The following is a 17,215-nucleotide window of genomic DNA, read 5'->3' as shown; positions in this document are numbered from 1 at the left end:
TTCAGGTGCGATGCCCCCAGTGGTACACTACCTACAAAGTAACAGGTTTTCTATAACCCTGATAATGGGCTTCTCTGCCCACGTAGTAAGCCAGATTCAAGCTGAATTGAAAAAGTAGAATAGGTTTACCTGAGCAAAACAACTCCCAGGTGGGTTCCCTAGTTCCAGAGATAGAGGCCAGAGAAGTCACACACTCAAACTAAAGCAGGGAGATTACATAGCTTGTAGGCAGGGGATGATGACGTGTCTGCCACAAGCTGGGTTTGTGCCCAAGTATGGTAAAAAATTGAATGGGGACTTGGGCTGCTGGTAACTTAGGAGAGGAGCTGCCAGGCCACCAAGAATGCAGAAAGGCAGGAATGTGGCTTCTCAGACCATGCAGGAGCTGCAGGAGAGCTGGAGGTTCCAACAGAACAGGAAGAAGCAATGACTCCAAAAGTCATGAACCTGACTTCAAATCCTCCAGGGAAAATCTTTCTCTACCAAGTAGGTTTTTCTTAGCAGTTGTTTCCCCTAGAACTTCATAGATGAGCACGGAAGCTACCCATCCCATTTCCCTCTCCAGCCCCTCCCTTGCCCCTCCCAAATTAATATCTCTTCTTTAAATATATGTAAATATAGATAATGTGCAAAATCTCTTTACCTTGGCCCACGTGCACACAAGTCCCGGGCTGATCACGTGAAATTATGGGTAGGTGTGTGGGAACTCTTCCCCGGAGAAAACTGACTTTTCCTCTCTCGGCAGTCATGGCCCTCCTGTAGCTCGTTATGTCGGAGTGGGACCACGTGGAATTTCCCTGTCTGCATTGGCATTTCAATCCGTGTCATTATTTGCCATTGTTGTTCAGGCAACTACATTGCTGCAAGTTCATGGGTGCGCTGTCCCTGCTATGTCTAGGGGACAGAATCTCACAGCTGACTTCCAGGACCTCTGGCTCCTATAATCTTTCTGCCCCTGAGCCTTAAGTGTAGGTGTTACATTGCAGATGTATCTGTTGGGATGGGGGACCCCACAGTTCTTACTCTCTGCCTTTCGAACTTGTAGATCTCTACCGTGGTCTCCATCCACTGCAAAAAGCAGCTTCTTTGAGGGTTGAAAGCTACACTTATCTGTGGGTATGAGGATAAATATTTAGAACACAGTTGGAAATTATATTGGTTTAGGAAAATGGTAGGAGGGTCTCCTCTGGGGTCTGTGGCCTCCCCTGTCATAAGTAGTTTGATCGTTTTCCGGTACCAGGCATGCAATTCTCCCCCGTTAAGTGGGACTTAAATCCGGGTAAAACTGCCAATTGTTCCTCTCCCTTGGTAGCTGACATAGCATCTTCTGAAACCAGAAGAGCCAGGCCTCGGGAAGGCAGCTTCCAGGGCACTTTCAGCTCTGCTCCTCTAAGGCCTGTATATGGTGTCTTCAGCAAGAGGCTCCTACCTTAAAATTCTGGAAGGCAACCATATTAGCTTATATTGTTTTGTGGGTCTCTTAGACTCCCTTGTCCGACAGCTCAAGAACAGGCTCCTCATGCTTGGTACTTGGGATTTTGTTGATAGTCTATGGCTCCTGGCATAAAGTAATTTAAATTATATAACTATGTATACACACACACACACACACATATATATATTATATGTATTGTGGATAAACATAAATTATATTCCTTATGTCCTTTTCAAATATCCTTAGTGTTTTATAGCCTTCCTCTCTCCTCTTCCCTCTCTTACCTATACAGGCTTTAAGGGGAGAGCATAAGGACAAAATCAGCTTGCTATGTAATTGGTATGTTCTTGTTCAAATGACCAGTTACTGTGTTGAAAACAAGTCATGATTTCAGCCACCTGCCAACGAACAATCGGAGGTCTATTACCCTTAAACAAAAAGATGTTTGTTACAGCCAGACAATGCTGGCAGAGATGAGTCCGCCTTGCGCCGGCTTCATCACCACACACGGCCATTCCTTCCTCCTCCCCCACATCTCCAGAGGAAAACGAGGTCTATTTGCTTTTCCATGTAGAGCAGCTCAGCATTTCTTGAACCAGCTCCTGACTTCCTTATTCATAGACTCAAGCCGGTTCTCACTAAAACAAACGCAGTTCCTTCTCTAGTAACAATTCCAGTGTGGGAGAGACGCTGTGTTTGCTTAATCGTAACAAAAAGATGGCCTTGGCAGTTTGTGTGTTTACAACTCTCCTTTGCAGTAAAAACTGATAACGGTCAGAACATTGAAACCCCCATGATCCCTACAACTGCTCCACCACCGCTTTGCTCTGAATCCGGGCGCTTCCCGTTCACTCACGCTTAGGAATTCTCATGCGTAAAATCCGCTCGACTCAAAACTTGGGGAACAAACAATGCCAAGTTCAAAGCAAGACTGTTGGCGATGGTGCGGCAACATTTCTGCAGGGCAGCAATCTGGGTGCCATGAACGAGGAAGCTGCCCACTGGTTAAAGCTCTGCAGAGAACGGATGTTCTGCCCGTTGAGAAACGAGTGACAGGGTTTCTATAACTCGTGATCGTAGACTCTGAGGAATGACTCCATTTTCCAATAGCAAGGTATTTGCCACGGGTTTGGAAGGGATCACGTGCCAAAACCATTTCTAAATCTGATTCAAAGATCCGAGAGTAGATCTAGGAAGATGGCTTAGTGGGCAAGTGTGGTTGCTATCAAGTCTGATGGCCGGACTCTGATCCCGGGAATCCCCTGGTAGAGAAGAGAACCAGCTCCCAAATGTGCCTCTTTCACCTCCCCTGTGCTTCCCAACATGCCATGCCCAGTAAATTTTAAAAAAATACACCCCAGAATTACTTTTAAGGTTCCCAAAGTTACTGTAAAATTTCAAAATATTTCTCGGCATATTTTAATAATTTCGGTTTCTAAAATATACATGAGCAAGTTGTAATTACAAGGTAAGCAAGATTTAGCTTTGTGTCACCCTTCCAAATTCATCTGAAAATTCAGCAATCAATACTGTTTAAACCATGTTGGACTCTTCCTCGGAAATTATGTTTAGAGTTAGTCTATGAACCAGACCTCCAAATAAAAATAAGAAGTCACTAATTTCATGGGCCTACTTATAATTATAAAACAAAAAGCAGATTCTGGGGCTAGAGAGATGGCCCAGAGGTCCTGAGTTCAATTCCCAGCAACCGCACAGTGGCTCATAACTATCTGTAATGAGATTTGGTGCCCTACATGGCAGAAGACTGTATATATAATGAAGAAAGAAATCTTTTATTAAAAATAGCCAATTTATGGGACTGATCTATAAATAAAGAGAAAGAAGAGGTTTTAGTAGGCAACTTTCTAAAGAATTACTTGTTTATTTCCTGGGCATTGGTGTTATGCTTGCGTATATATGAATACATTATATATAATGCATATATATATATATATATATGCATGTAATGTGTGTGAGACAGTGACAGGTCCTCTGTGAACTGGGGTTACGAACAGTTGTAAGCCATCGCATGGGTGCTGGGAATTGAACCAGCGTCCTCTGGAAGAATAGTCAGTGTTCTTAACTGCTGAGCCATCTCTCCAGCCCCTAATATAAAACTTTTCATTTGTACAAAAAGAAACAGGAAATGTATGCCAAACCTAGAAGGTGACTGGTCATCAGAAGACGGCTGAGACCCAGATGAATGAGACATTTGTATAGCTTAGTGATAAGGAAGCAAAAGAACAGAACGAGTGTGGATACTTACAAGATGACTTTGAAAAGTTGTATTTGAAAGAGCTGGAACTCTACACACCAGTTTTAGCTTTAGTCTCTGGTTGAGCTGGATTTGTATATGTTAACTGACCCTGGAGCCCTACGGCGTGAACAGCTTGGAATGACACTCAGTGTCCTACCGTTTGTTAGTCCACGGTGCCATTGAAGTCCACGCATGTGCCGTAGAGGGAAACCATCACGTGATGGGTAATTTCGGATGTCAGCTTGGCAGGGCCTAGAATCACCTGGGTAGAGTTTCTTGACGGACTGTCTTGATCAGGTTGGACTGCAGGCATGCCTGTGAGGGATTTCCTTAATCAGGGTAATTGGAGTGGAAAGACCAACCCAAATGTGGGTGACGGCATTTCCCGGGCTGCGCCCTGGCCTGGATGAAAAGAACAGAGCAGCGCGGCCTGTGCTGTCACGCTTTGCTTTTGAATAGGATGCAGTGTGCCCAGACTCCTCCTAAGGTCCGGGTGTCCTTGACTTCCCCGCCGGGATGAGCTACACATTTGAACTGCGAGCTGGAAGAAGCCCTTTCTCCCCCTATGTTGGTTCTCGTTGGGATATTTTATCACAACAGCTGGGGGGAACCTAAGACACATCACCAAGTGAAGTCTGTCCACCCACCAGCGGAATCCATCACAAACTTGTACTGGAAGCTTGTTAAAATAAACTTGTTACAAGACAGGTTAGTTCAGTTCAGTTTCAAACACACACTAGCAAGGTTATGGTCTCTGTTCCCTGCCAGCGCAGTGAAGTTAAACTTCATTTCTATTTTTATCTGTAAACATTTTATTTATTTTTTATTTATTGGGCGGGGGGGTAACATGGGCCACAGCACCCTTGTGGAGGTCAGAGGAAAATACACAGGAGTTGGTTCTCTTCTTCTGCCTTGTGCTACTTGGATTAAACTCAGTCTTTAGGCCTGACAACGCCGGCCTTTACCTGCTGGACCGGCTCATCGGCACTGTGTTTTCATCTTTACTACACAACCATATTAACCTTGTCCCCTTCACACACACACACACACACACACACACACACACACACACACACTATAAATTCATGAAGCAGTTGAAACTAAAGTATAAAATAATATCTGTCTTTGAAAAGTGTTTTTTGATTTAAGAAGTAATGAGTATAGTGGCCCTGGTATCTGCACCTGGGATGCAGAGCAGGCCAGTCTCTGAGTTCAAGGACAGCCTGGTCTACAAACTGAATTCTAGCGCAGCCAGGTCTATGTAGAGAGCCTGTCTCAAAAAGGGGGGGAAAAGGGAAGGAAGGAAGGAAGGAAGGAAGGAAGGAAGGAAGGAAGGAAGGAAGGAAGGAAGGAAGAAGTCACAATGGAACTTAAAAAAAAAGCCATCGGTTTAGAAGGAGATTTCAATAGTCCTAATTCTTAGAGACAACCACTGCTCCTGGTGAGATGCGCACGAGGGTAAGATGGGAGAAGCTGGACCAAAGAGCTAGGCGCTGCCTGGAAAACAAAGCACGACCGCCCGAAAGGAGTAGGCACAGTAGGAGGGCACTGTGGGTGAGACACCTGCTGCCACGCCTGATGCTCTGAGTTTGAGTCTTGAAATCCACATGGTAGAGGAGAACTAATTCCTGCGAGTTGTTCTCGGATCTCCACACGTGCTGCGCATGCAAGCATCCAACCACATGCGCAGACATGAAACAAATAACTACATTCAAAAAAGAACGTTTAAAGCTGGACAGTGGTGGCGCACGCCTTTAACCCCAGCACTCAGGAGGCAGAGGCAGGGGGACCTTTGTGAGTTCAAGCCCAGCCTGGTCTACAGAGTGAGTTCCAGGACAGCCAGGACTACACTGAGAAACCCTGCCCCCACACACACCCTCAAAAAAGTTTTTTTTTGTTTTTTTGTTTTTTTTAAAGTGTTTTGGGGGGAAATAAAACTGTGATGCACACAGAAATTGCCTCTGTTTACAACCTTTGGAAAACACAGGGAGAGGAACAGGACACTGGGCTGTATTTCTGGTCTCCCAGTCATGGGGGTGAGAGCACACTGGCAGGCTTGTCACCCTAGACTTAGGAACACATGCACTACATACACATACTTCAAGCCCCTGTTCTGTCTTCCCAGCGTTCCTCTGTGGATTGCTGATGTCTGCGAGATGTAGAGCTGATCGGCTGTATCTCATCTCACTAAAGAGCGATGGGAATATTTGTCTTCCCCAGCTCCTGGGGACAGTGACATGAGCACAGAAATCAGCAGAGGCACACAAATCCCACTTAGTCCATCTATCTATCTATCTATCTATCTATCTATCTATCTATCTATCTATCTATCTATCTATCATCTATCATCTATCTATCTATCTATCTATCTATCTATCTATCTATCTATCATCTATCTATCTATCATCTATCTATCTATCGATCCATCTATCTATCATCTATCTACCTATCTACCTATCTATCTATCATCTATCCATCTATCCATCTATCTATCTATCTATCTATCTATCATCTATCATCTATCTATCTATCAATCATCTATCCATCCATCTATCCATCTATCTATCTACCTATCTATCAATCATTTATTTGCTATTCCTTGACTTTTATTCATTTTGGTTTTGTTGTTGTTTTGAGACAGGGTCTCTCTACATATCCCTGGCTGTCCTGGAACTAGCTCCTGTAGATCAGGCTGGCCTTGAACTCACTGAGATCCACCCACCTGCCTCTGCCTCCTGACTGCTGGGATTAAAGGTGTGCGCCACTGCTGCCTGGTTTATCCCTTGACTTTTAAAGTGCAACTCTTCTGTCTTGACGCTTTTGGAATAGAGTCTCACTGTGTAACCCAGTGGGGCCTCACACTTAGAATCCTCCTGCCTTCTTTTCTTTGCTGTTGGAATTGTAGGCATGTTCCACCAACTGGCTGAAATTCTTGTAACACAACCTCCATCCAAATTGGCGAACGTTCACTCCCTGAAGAGTTGTGAAAATTCCCATGAGTCTCAGTTTCATTTGAGGCCTTGTGTCACCCCGGAAGGCAGAGTTCAAGCCCATGTCTAGACTCCGTGAAAAATCCCTTCATCCCGAGTGTCACCTATTTCAAACCGCAGCCAGAGCCTGGGGATCATATTCCTGGCATCTAGCATTCCCGCTGCTTTCGGCTTTGCCTCCGGGACACCCTTTCTGGAATACCAAAGTCTTCCCTTCGCTTGCTCAGGCAGTACCCTCCTTTATGTAAGCAGGGAGTTCTCAAAATGCAATCTCGAAGCCTGCAGCATCTGCTCCAACCAGAAGTGTGTGCAGACTCTTGGGTTGTACCCAAACCCAGTGAATCAGGAACTCTGGGGGATGGTGGACAGTGATATGTCTTCATGGGTTAGCCAGAGCGGTTCTGATGTGTACTAAGGTTCAAAATCTTTGGCACTAACACCCAGACTTAATCTCTACCCCACGGCTGTCAAGATGGCTCGGCAGGCAAAGGTGATGATTGCCTTCAAGCATCATGTCCTGAGTTTGAGCCACAGGCTCCACATGGTAGGGAACAAGAACCGACCCCAGAGTGACACGCGGGGCCCAGCCGTCTGAGTTCTGACCCAGATGCACACAGCTCCTCACACTCACAGCACACACACACAAAGTTAGATCGATAAATAAATGAATACATGCAATGAAAATTTTTACTCCATATCTGCCAAAGGAACAAAGGAACCTTCCCAAAAAGGAATGTTAGCAACACCTACAAAGAGAACATGCCTCTAGCTTGCTTTGCTTCCTTTGTCCATTTGTTTCTTGCTTTTCTTGTTTCTTTTCTCTGACCAAACACTTTCCCTTCCTTGCCATCCCCTTAGCCACACCCTGATCGACAGGGTTGCCAAGCCACTCTTGGTAACCTGGGTGGACCCAGCCTGTGGGTACCTGATAGGCAGGGAAGTCATGATAGCACAGCTAGGTCTTCACGGGCAACAGCATGGGAGGAGAGCGAGTGTGCTATGAACTAGCAAACACTGGAAGCTAAGAAGACAAGACAAATAAAGACGGTTGCTCTGCACCTAGAGATTTTTGACTTACCTTAGAGAAGAAGGGAAGAACCAGGAAAGGCAGTGCTGGCAACACAGCACCCACACTGGATGCTAGCAAACTCGGGTCATGGATACATTCTCCATTCCACAGAAGATGCTCCACCCCATGGAACCTTCTGCTCTCCCAAGATTGGAGCAAGCTCTGGAACTTCCTGAAGCTAAGGTTCCCTTAAAGCACAGCAGGTTCTGCTTGTGACATGCCTTCTGCTGCCACCAAATCCCTCTCTTCCTCGAAGTCCCTATGCCCCTTGGTGACTACAGAGACAGGCTCAGCTTCTAATTCCCCTGGCTTTCTTTCTCTGACAATATTCTAACAATTCCGACTTCCTCTCAAACTTCCTTTCCAGCCGAGACCTTGGACTTCTATTTCCAAGAAAGCAAAACCATCTCTTCTTGAAGCTTTCCTCTACTTCCCAGAAATGGGCTTTACCCCGTGAGGAGCCCAGTCTCCTCCAAAATACACACTACTCTTTCTCCCACACCCAAGTGGCCCAGTCCCACCAACACAGGCGCTGCCTAGCAATTTGACTGTGTTCCTTAGTTCCTATCACCAGCAACACCTTAGCCCTAAACTTACTCCATGATGACTTGCGGTCACAGGGAGTGACCACATATGCCCTTGGTCCCCTGTAGAAATTCTAAAGAGAACTTCTGTAAGCCAAGGGAGGCTGGTCCTGATGCTGACTGATTGCCCAACAGGGGTCCTAGGTGTTGCTTGAAATGAGACCTAGCTTGTGCCTATTTGTGGTGCAAGACTTTAATTTCAGCACTCAGGAGGCAGAGTGGGGCAGACCTCTGTGAGTTCAAGGCCAGTCTGGTCTGCAGAGCTAGTTTCGGGACAGTCAAGGCTGTTATACAGTAAAACCCTGTCTCCAAAAGCCAAAAAAGAAAAGAGAGAGAGAGAGGAAGGAGGAGGAGCAGAAGGAGGAGGAGGGGGGAGGGAGGGAAGGAGGGAGGGAGGGAGGGAGGGAGGGAGGGAGGGAGGGAGGGAGGGAGGGAGGGAAAGAAGGAAGGAAGGAAACCACAAGAAGCCATGGGTTCACGCCCCAGGACGTACGTCTGTCCTGTCCTTCAGACCTCCAAGTCTCAAGGACATCCTTAGCCAGGCTCTATGGCTTCTATCTAAATCTGTTTCCTTTCCTTTATCCTTCGTCCGTTTCGTACACCCACGCAGCAAGGCCTGCTTTCTTTCTTTTTTTTTTTTTACACTCGCAGCCATGCACTGGGGTTGGCATTCTTTTTTTTTTTAGATTTATTTATTTATTATGTATACAGTATTCTCAGTACTCTGCCTGCAAGCCAGAAGAGGGCACAGATCTCAATTACAGATGGTTGTGGTGGTTGCTGGGAATTGAACTCAGGACCTTCGGAAGAGCAGGCGGTGCTCTTAACCACTGAGCCATCTCTCCAGCCCCCAAGGCTTGCTTTCTTGTTCAGACCCAGACAGCTGGCACCGCGCATGCCCTTCAGCAATGTGAATGGGTTCCAGAGGCTGGGGCTACTGAGCCCCACTAACTGTTCATCTCTAACCATCTCAGGCCTTACAAAGGTTTTAGCCAGTTCAGTTAGACACTCAACATTTGGAAGCTCTCCAAGATCTTCCTCTTTCCTCTCTGGGATTTGGCCAATCATTCGGGAGCCTTGGAGCTTCAGCTACTGGATATGTGGAAGTCTCAATTCATAGCTGTAGTTCACACCTCTCTCTTTTCCTTCAGAGCCATATAGGAACCCACTCTCTACACATCACATTCGTTATGAGTGTCTCCCGGTACCTGCTTAAGTGTGTCCTAACTCCTAGTTCCTCCCACCAACTTGCTCTTCCCCTATGGCCTCCACTCACAGTGAGTGACACCATCACCCTTCATCATTTTTACCCAAGAATTGAGAGACTCTGAAAACAGGGGTCTCTCTCTCTCCCTCTCTCCCTCTCTCTCTTGCCAGCACCAATAAACTAACAAGATCCAGAATCAGGTCCTGGTCTCGTGGTTTGTGCGGAGGACTGGCCTGGAGTTCCTGTGTAGCCAGTTTCTCACTTGCTCTTTCCTTTCCCCCCCGAGACTGTTCCACTCTGTTTCTCATTACAGCAACCCAGGAGGTGACAGCTTCACCCCTCAAATGGACAGCCACTTGAAGCTCCTGAGGAGGCCATTAAGTTCAGCCAGTGACCTAAGAAGCTAGCTTGGCTCGAAGTCATACTAGTGATATTTTTCACCTTTCTGTAGCCAGGGTGGTCTGCTCCCCTTTCTTTCTTCCAGCCCCCAGTGCTGGGGATCACACTCAAGGCGTTGTCCAAGTTAGGCAAGTGTTCAACCACCACATCCACCCAACCCTGAGAGCAGCCTTCCTAAAGCACAGAACTTTCCAGGTCTCTGTCTTGCTCTGAATCTTTTTCCGGCTCCCAATCAGCTAGAACATCTCTTCAAGTCCTAACTCCACATCCCTCTCTAGCTTCCATACTCTATCTTGCCTTCACGTCCCACCTTCTCTCAATGTTCTAACTGCACCACAAACACATTCCTCTGTGGCTGCCTGGAGGTCGACCAGATGTCCTCGCCCTTCTGCTGGCACTCTGCACCTTTCCTGTACTGTACCAGCCATTGTCTCACCAGAAGTCTACTGAGAACAGAACTGGGCCTGAACTGTGTGTGCACAGAGTGACACCCTAAATGGTTTATGAAGAATGGCCAAGAGAATTCCTCAGCATTGGTGGCAGCACACAAAACCAGAGAGAATAAACTGATCCTCTGTGCTGCACTAACCTGATCGGTATACCTCTTTTGGGGCCTCTGTTTTTCTTCACCTGACAAATGGGAGCACGCATCCCTGAATCCTTTCCAGTCCGAGGGACCCTCTCTGCCAGCCTCTGGGGACCCTGGAAGTTCTCTAGGAATCAGTGGGGTTGAAATATGTGAGGAATGCTGCACATATTCATCTGCACACAGAGACAGTTATCCTTTGGTTACTTTAAAAACCTCTTCATTTAGAGATTGAAGAGCTCCTCCTCTCCTGCCATGAAAGGTCAGGGACATCACTCTGGAGGATGGAGGGTGTGTGAAACCCTCTGCCTCCCTTCTCCCTGCCTTCCTTCTGTGTTCTCCCTCCTCCATTCCCATTCATTAGCCTCCAGAACAGAACGGATACAGTGTTTATTTCAAGGCTGGGAAAGAAGGCCGGAAGGTGCTGGAGAGGGCGGTACATGAGGCCTGACAGGCCAGCTCTTTAATCCGTCCTTTCAAGATTGTACTGATCTTCCCAGACCACAGTCACGAAGCAAAAATTGGTTTAGTCATCGTGAGGAAAATGGGTTATGTGACTGCTGTACTTTATACTGCATGGTGACTCCAAATGAAGCGATGCTAATAAATGACCCAATCCAAGAAGAAAGAGAAGGGACAATTTTCCCACCAAAAAGAGCGTAAGGAAACTTAGTCAGTGTTACACACTTTTCATCCTGAAATTCTGCTGCTGTGTTCAGGTTTTAAAGGAAGCCTCAAACCAAAGTGATTGCTCCAATTAAGGTTCTTGTGAGGAAGAGGGTTTTGCAGTTCAAAGTCCTGCTAATAACTGGTGGTCATATTAAAGTGAGCCATCAGTTGCTGACCTATTAAGGTGTTGTATACTTTGTGGGCAGAGGAAAGCCTATGCTACTGTAACCTTTTCCCTGCATCTGCTTGTTCTTCAGTTTGAGGGAAGCGATCATGAAAGTAAGCACACACACATACACACCCCTTCCCTGTATATGATCTAAATAATACAACCATTGCTGTTTTTGTTTCTGTGGTTCTTTCCCTTCTGTAAAAATCTATTTTTCTTTAAAAAAGGAAATATTTAAAGAATCTGTTATTATTTTAATTTAATTTAACCTATTTAACTTCTTTTCCATGCACTGACACAGCTAGGACTCACAAAGGTAAAATACTGGGATTGTACCATAGAACAAATCCAAAGGAAGGCCCTCCTTGGTTAAGGCAGTGCCCAGGGACAGAGGGTTCTGCCTTGAAGGCTCTCTTCAATGTTGTGTCCCATCCAAGTCTAACCGACAGCATCTCTCAGTGGGCAGTGGTAACTGTCCTGCCAGGTGACACTGAAAGCCAGGGAAACACAGAGCCAGCAAGAGCTCTTCACCGATTAGATACGGTGCTTTCTGGCTACAGGGGCGGCCACAGCCCAACTGCAGAACCGCCTGTTAGTGTGAGGAAAGGGTGCTCTTTTCAAGTCCTGTCTAGTTTGGGGTTGGGGCGATGGCTCAGGGTTAAGAGCACCGTCTGCTCTTCCAGAGGACCTGAATTCCATTCCTAGTACCCACATGGTGAGTCACGGTTACTCCAGTTCCAAGGGATCTGATGCCCTCTTCAGACCTCTCCGGGCACCAGGAACACATGTGGTGCCCAGACAAAATACATGCAGGCAAAACAGTCAACACATACAGAAGGGGGGGAGTCATTTGGTTTGTATGAAAGTTGTTTTAAGGTCTCGGTACTTCCTGTTGTCACATAGCAAATAACCAAATCTGTGACAAGCCTTGGCATGAGGTTAGAGGGGAAGGCGACATTGGAGATGTGACTGCTGGAGCTGCTGATACTTTAGCGTAGGAGCTACTGAAGTGAGTTCACTCTTTGTGTTTTTATCACCCATATATGCCATTCCGTATTTAAAAGGAAGAAGAAGAAAGGAAGAGAGAGAAGGAGAGAGAGAGAGAACTCTGAAGAGGTCCTGCTCGGGGCCGCTGAAGCTAACAGTGCCTCCTACCCTCCTCCTCCTTCCTCTCCCACCTAAAGGGTTCAGAAGATGCACAGGAATGCAGAACAAGCAGCTGTAAGAATCTCCATTCTTGGTCATTCCTAAAGTGACCTGCTGGGGATACATGTTAAGGAGCCTTCATCAGCATTTTCAAAATTGAACCCTCCAATTCCCACTGGAGTTGATTTCTCTCTTAGTTTGGTGTCTGTCACTGTGATAAACACCAGGGTGAAAAACGAAGCGGGAAGCGTTGACTCATCCTGCCAGCCCCACTCCGTCCTTGAGGGAAGCCAAGGTAGGCACTCAAGGAGGGAGGCTGAAGCAGAAAGCGGGAGAAAGGCTGCTTGCTGGCCATGTAGCTCTCGGCCAGCACTCTCATACAGGATGCTGGGCCCTCCCACATCAATCAGCAATCAAAAATTGCCCCTACAGACATGTCCACAGAGCATCTCATAGAGGCAATTCCTCAATAAAGGTTCCCTTTTCTCGGGTGTGTCAACTGGAAGCCAAGACTGCATCTCAGGGTTCTATACACAAGTCATCAGAAAAATAAGCACTGCAAAGTGCAGAGAGAAGACGGACCCTGGACAGAGATGGAGGAGGTCAGAGGTGGGGGATGCTCTTACCATAACAAATGTAGAGCCCGGCAGGCTCCACCCAGTTCTTCAGACCTGCACACTCATTTGGCCTATGCTTGGAGGAATAAACTTTACCAGCTGAAGATAAATGTGCCTCAAAAGCAAGAACTGAGTTGGCCTTATTTTACTGCTGAATGACCTAAGGCCCAACGCTGCACTCGGTAAATAGACGGTGCTTAGGAAACACTGTGGCCCGATTAACTGATTATTTCATAAATTGTGTGCTATGTCAAAAGGTGCCTTATTGGCATGGTCTGTGCTGAAGACAGTAACTGTAAATAAAAAGTTTCTTTTTAATGTCTTTTTGTACATAGTTCATGCTGAACAAGAGATCTACCACAGAGGCACATGCCCAGCCAGACAATTCTATATTGTATTTGCTCACGATTTTCTGCATGGAAATCGTAATAGTTAATGTTTTAGAGCATATGTTAGATATATACCAACTTTCATGACAATGCTGGTTCTATTTGTCAAAAGATGACTTCATGGGTTTGTTTGGTTGGTTTTTTTTTTTTTTTTTTTTTTTTTTTTTTTTTTTTTGGTTTTCCGAGACAGGGTTTCTCTGTAACTTTTGGAGCCTTTCCTGGAACTAGCTCTTGTAGACCAGGCTGGCCTCAAACTCACAGAAATCTGCCTGCCTCTGCCTCCCGAGTGCTGGGATTAAAGGCATGTGCCACCACCGCCGGCTAATGGGTTATTTTGTTTGTTCCCAGAGCTTTGAGGGCGGGGATCCAGCGGGAACCTACAACCTGGGCTCTCTCTCTGCATCTCTTCACAGCAGCTCCCAGAGGCAGTGTCTCTGAGGATGAATAAACCAGGCACTGAAAGTGTTCCGTGCCAGACAACAAGCCTCTCCACCGACGCAGCAATTCTAATCAAGCCAAACTGAGAATTAAAAGTCAAGGTTTAATGAGTAAAATGCTCCTAGATGATTTTATTGGCCCTCAGAGAGGAAACAGGAAGAGACCAAAAAAACCACATGGCCACTCTCTAGGGGGCAGTTTATTTATTTATTTTTGGTTTTTCGAGACAGGGTCTGGGGGCAGTTTAAATGCCTTGTAGGTGTGGTCTTGGGCATCTCCCGGGGAGGAGCGCCATTTGGTGCAGTTTTCTGATATGGGGCAGGGTTAGAGAGAGAGGCAGTGGAGGAGGGGGAGCTAAGGTGAGCTCCCACCTGAACAGGCACCAATCTGGGAGTACAGCAGAACATATTTAGGACTCATTTTGTTGCCTTTTTCCCCCTTTTGGCCAGTTGTGTTTGGTTCTACCATAGGTCTCTCGGCTATCCAGCCTCCAGTTCCTTGTCATCCAGGAAGTGTTGTGCATTAGACCAGTCGTTGGTGACAATTCCAACAAGTTCTGTGCCACCATTGCCCCAGCACATCTTGTAGGCAAGACAGTGTTGTGTGATGTTTTACTCTTTGGCTTTTTGAAGGGCCCACCACCCAGATCCCAAATAAATCACAGAGATTTATTCTTAGTTAGGAATGCCCAGCCTTAGCTCGGCTTGTTTCTTGTCGGTTTTTCTTAAAGTATCCCAACTACCTTTTGCCTCTGGGCTTTTTCCTTTCTTACTTCTTTATATCTTACTTTCATTCATACTCCATGGCCAGCTGGGTGGCTGGCCCCTAGCGCACTCCTCTCCTTCCTCTTTTCTCTTTCTATTTATACCCTCTACCAGTCAGCCCCGCCCAGCCTTGCTCCTCCTTTGCTATTGGCCATTCAGTTCTTTGTCAGACCATCAGGTGTTTTAGACAGGCAAAGGATCACAGCTTCACAGAGTTAAATGCAACATAAACAAAAGTCACACACCTTAAAATAATATTCCTCAACAGAGCGTAGGTTCAAAGTTTTCTGGCTGGGTTGTTGTCCCAGTCCCACCACTGGAAGTCAATCCCACCACTGACTGGTTACAGAAGACAGACAGTCCAGGCTCCGCATCCTCCATCTCTAGGAGTCACGATCATAGATTTTAGGGAGATTCCACTGCACTAGGTTTCCACATCACCTACCAGTCTGATCTACAGAGTGAGTTTCAAGACAGCTGGAACTACACAGAGAAACCCTATCTCAAAAAAAAATAACAAAAACAAACAAACAAAAAACAAACCAAACAAACAAACAAAAAAACCAAAACAATAAACTAAGAAAAGTAAAGCTACCAGGTATGGTGGTACATACCTTTAACCCCAGCATGGGAGGCAGGGGCAGAGGCAGGTGGATCTCTTGTGTTTGAGGTCAGCCTGGGCTACAGAGTGAGTTTCAGACCAGCCAGGGATACACAATGAGACTCAGACCAAAAACAAACAAGCAAGCAAACAAGAAAACAACTATAGAGAGATGGTGGAAAATCATTTAAAGTTTTGGATGTAGCCTTGTAGGTAATGAGAGTGGGAGTGAGAGGATGGGGGAAACATTTCATGACCCACCTTTCAAACTATTTCTCTTTCCTCACATGGGTCTGGAGTTCTTTAGTGAAAGAAAGCAAAGGCAACAACACTGAGAGCAAAGATACAAAGAAATAAAAAGAAAGTATTTATGTGGCTCCCCCGAGATGCTATCATGTATGAAAACATATTTCACGTTTTCAATCCTCAGTTGAGTTCTTAGAAAATACAAACAACACTGGGTGGTGGTGGTGATTGCCTTTAATCCCAGAGGCAGAGCAGGTGGATCTTTGTGAGTTAGAGGCCAGCCAGCTTGGTCTACAAGAGCTAGTTTCAGGACAGCTAGGACTGTGACACAGAGAAACCCTATCTCAAAAAACAAAAACAAAACAAAATACAAGCATGGGACATTATAAATGTGCAAAGTAGGTTTCTATATAAAGCCTTTAATACTGCCACCTTGTGGTGGCAAAATAACTATGGAGGAAAACACTGGCATGATCCAAAATTTAAAAACCTTATGCTGTGTAGTAATGCATGCCTATTATCACAGCAGTAGGGAGGCAGGAGAAGGCGGATGGTTTCAGGTTAGAGGCCAGCGTGGTGTACAGAATGCATTTCAGGCCAATGTAAAGACTCTGTCTCAAAAAATCAAAACCCAGTAAAAGATTTAATAGTCCCTGTCTTCACAATTCCTGTTTCTTCTTAAGCATCTATGTAAAACTGACCTATTTATTACATTTCTCTAAAAAGCTGTTTAACTTTCAATTTAAACCCCATTTCTGTTCACCCCCACCCCCGCCAATATCCAGCCGAGGGCAAGTGATCTACCATCGAACTACCCTTCAGTTCCCAGCAGCTGCATTTTAATAAGTATAAATCATGCTGTAATTGCAGCACATGATGGGGCAGGTCTGAAGCCAGCTTCGGATTATCAGGTGAAGCGTTGTCTCAAAAAACAACAAAAAAGTAACAGTATAATTGGTTTCTCACTTTTCAGATGTAGTTCTGTGAATTTTACAATAGTTGTGAAAACTTAACAATTAAAATTTACTTATCAATTATCCCTGGAGGGCCCCTACAGTCATCTGCTTCTGCCTTTCTGCTGCATGGAAATGCTGCTCAGCGACTTTCCAGATCATCCTATTACAGTGTGGCATGCAAGTAGCACAGTGTGATGCCTTTGGACCTGCTGCCTCCACTGCATAACCTTTCTTGAAATGTACTCACGTGTATCCCTTTCTTCTTACAGGAGCGTGCTAGTCCGTCATGTCGATGTGCCAACTGAATGACCTGCCTCCAGTTAGACCAACTGACGTAACAGAACTGCAAGTATTCGAGCACTGTTTTATTTTTTTGGCTAAAGATTTATTATATATTTATATTTATTTACTATGTATACAGCGTTCTGCCTGCATGTAAGCCTGCGTGCCAGAAGAGGGAGTCAAAGGTTGGGCACAAAGTATTTTCTGTAGAATGTTTTCAATACTCTTGAGCATATTATCTAGGAGTGGGGTTGCTTGATTGCAAGGTGAAGTGCACATATAATTTCCTAAGAAACTGCAATACTACTTTCAAAACAAGTGGAATGTAGTATTCCATCAGGCATCTTTAGCAGCAGCAAGCCAATTTAATGGCAGGAGTGTCTAAACATTTTTTTTTGGTTTTTTCGAGAC

This window comes from Chionomys nivalis, chromosome 24 (assembly GCF_950005125.1).
Source record: "Chionomys nivalis chromosome 24, mChiNiv1.1, whole genome shotgun sequence".
Lineage (NCBI taxonomy): Eukaryota > Metazoa > Chordata > Mammalia > Rodentia > Cricetidae > Chionomys > Chionomys nivalis.
The sequence above is the reverse complement of the archived record's forward strand: the minus strand, read 5'-3'. Positions refer to the sequence as shown.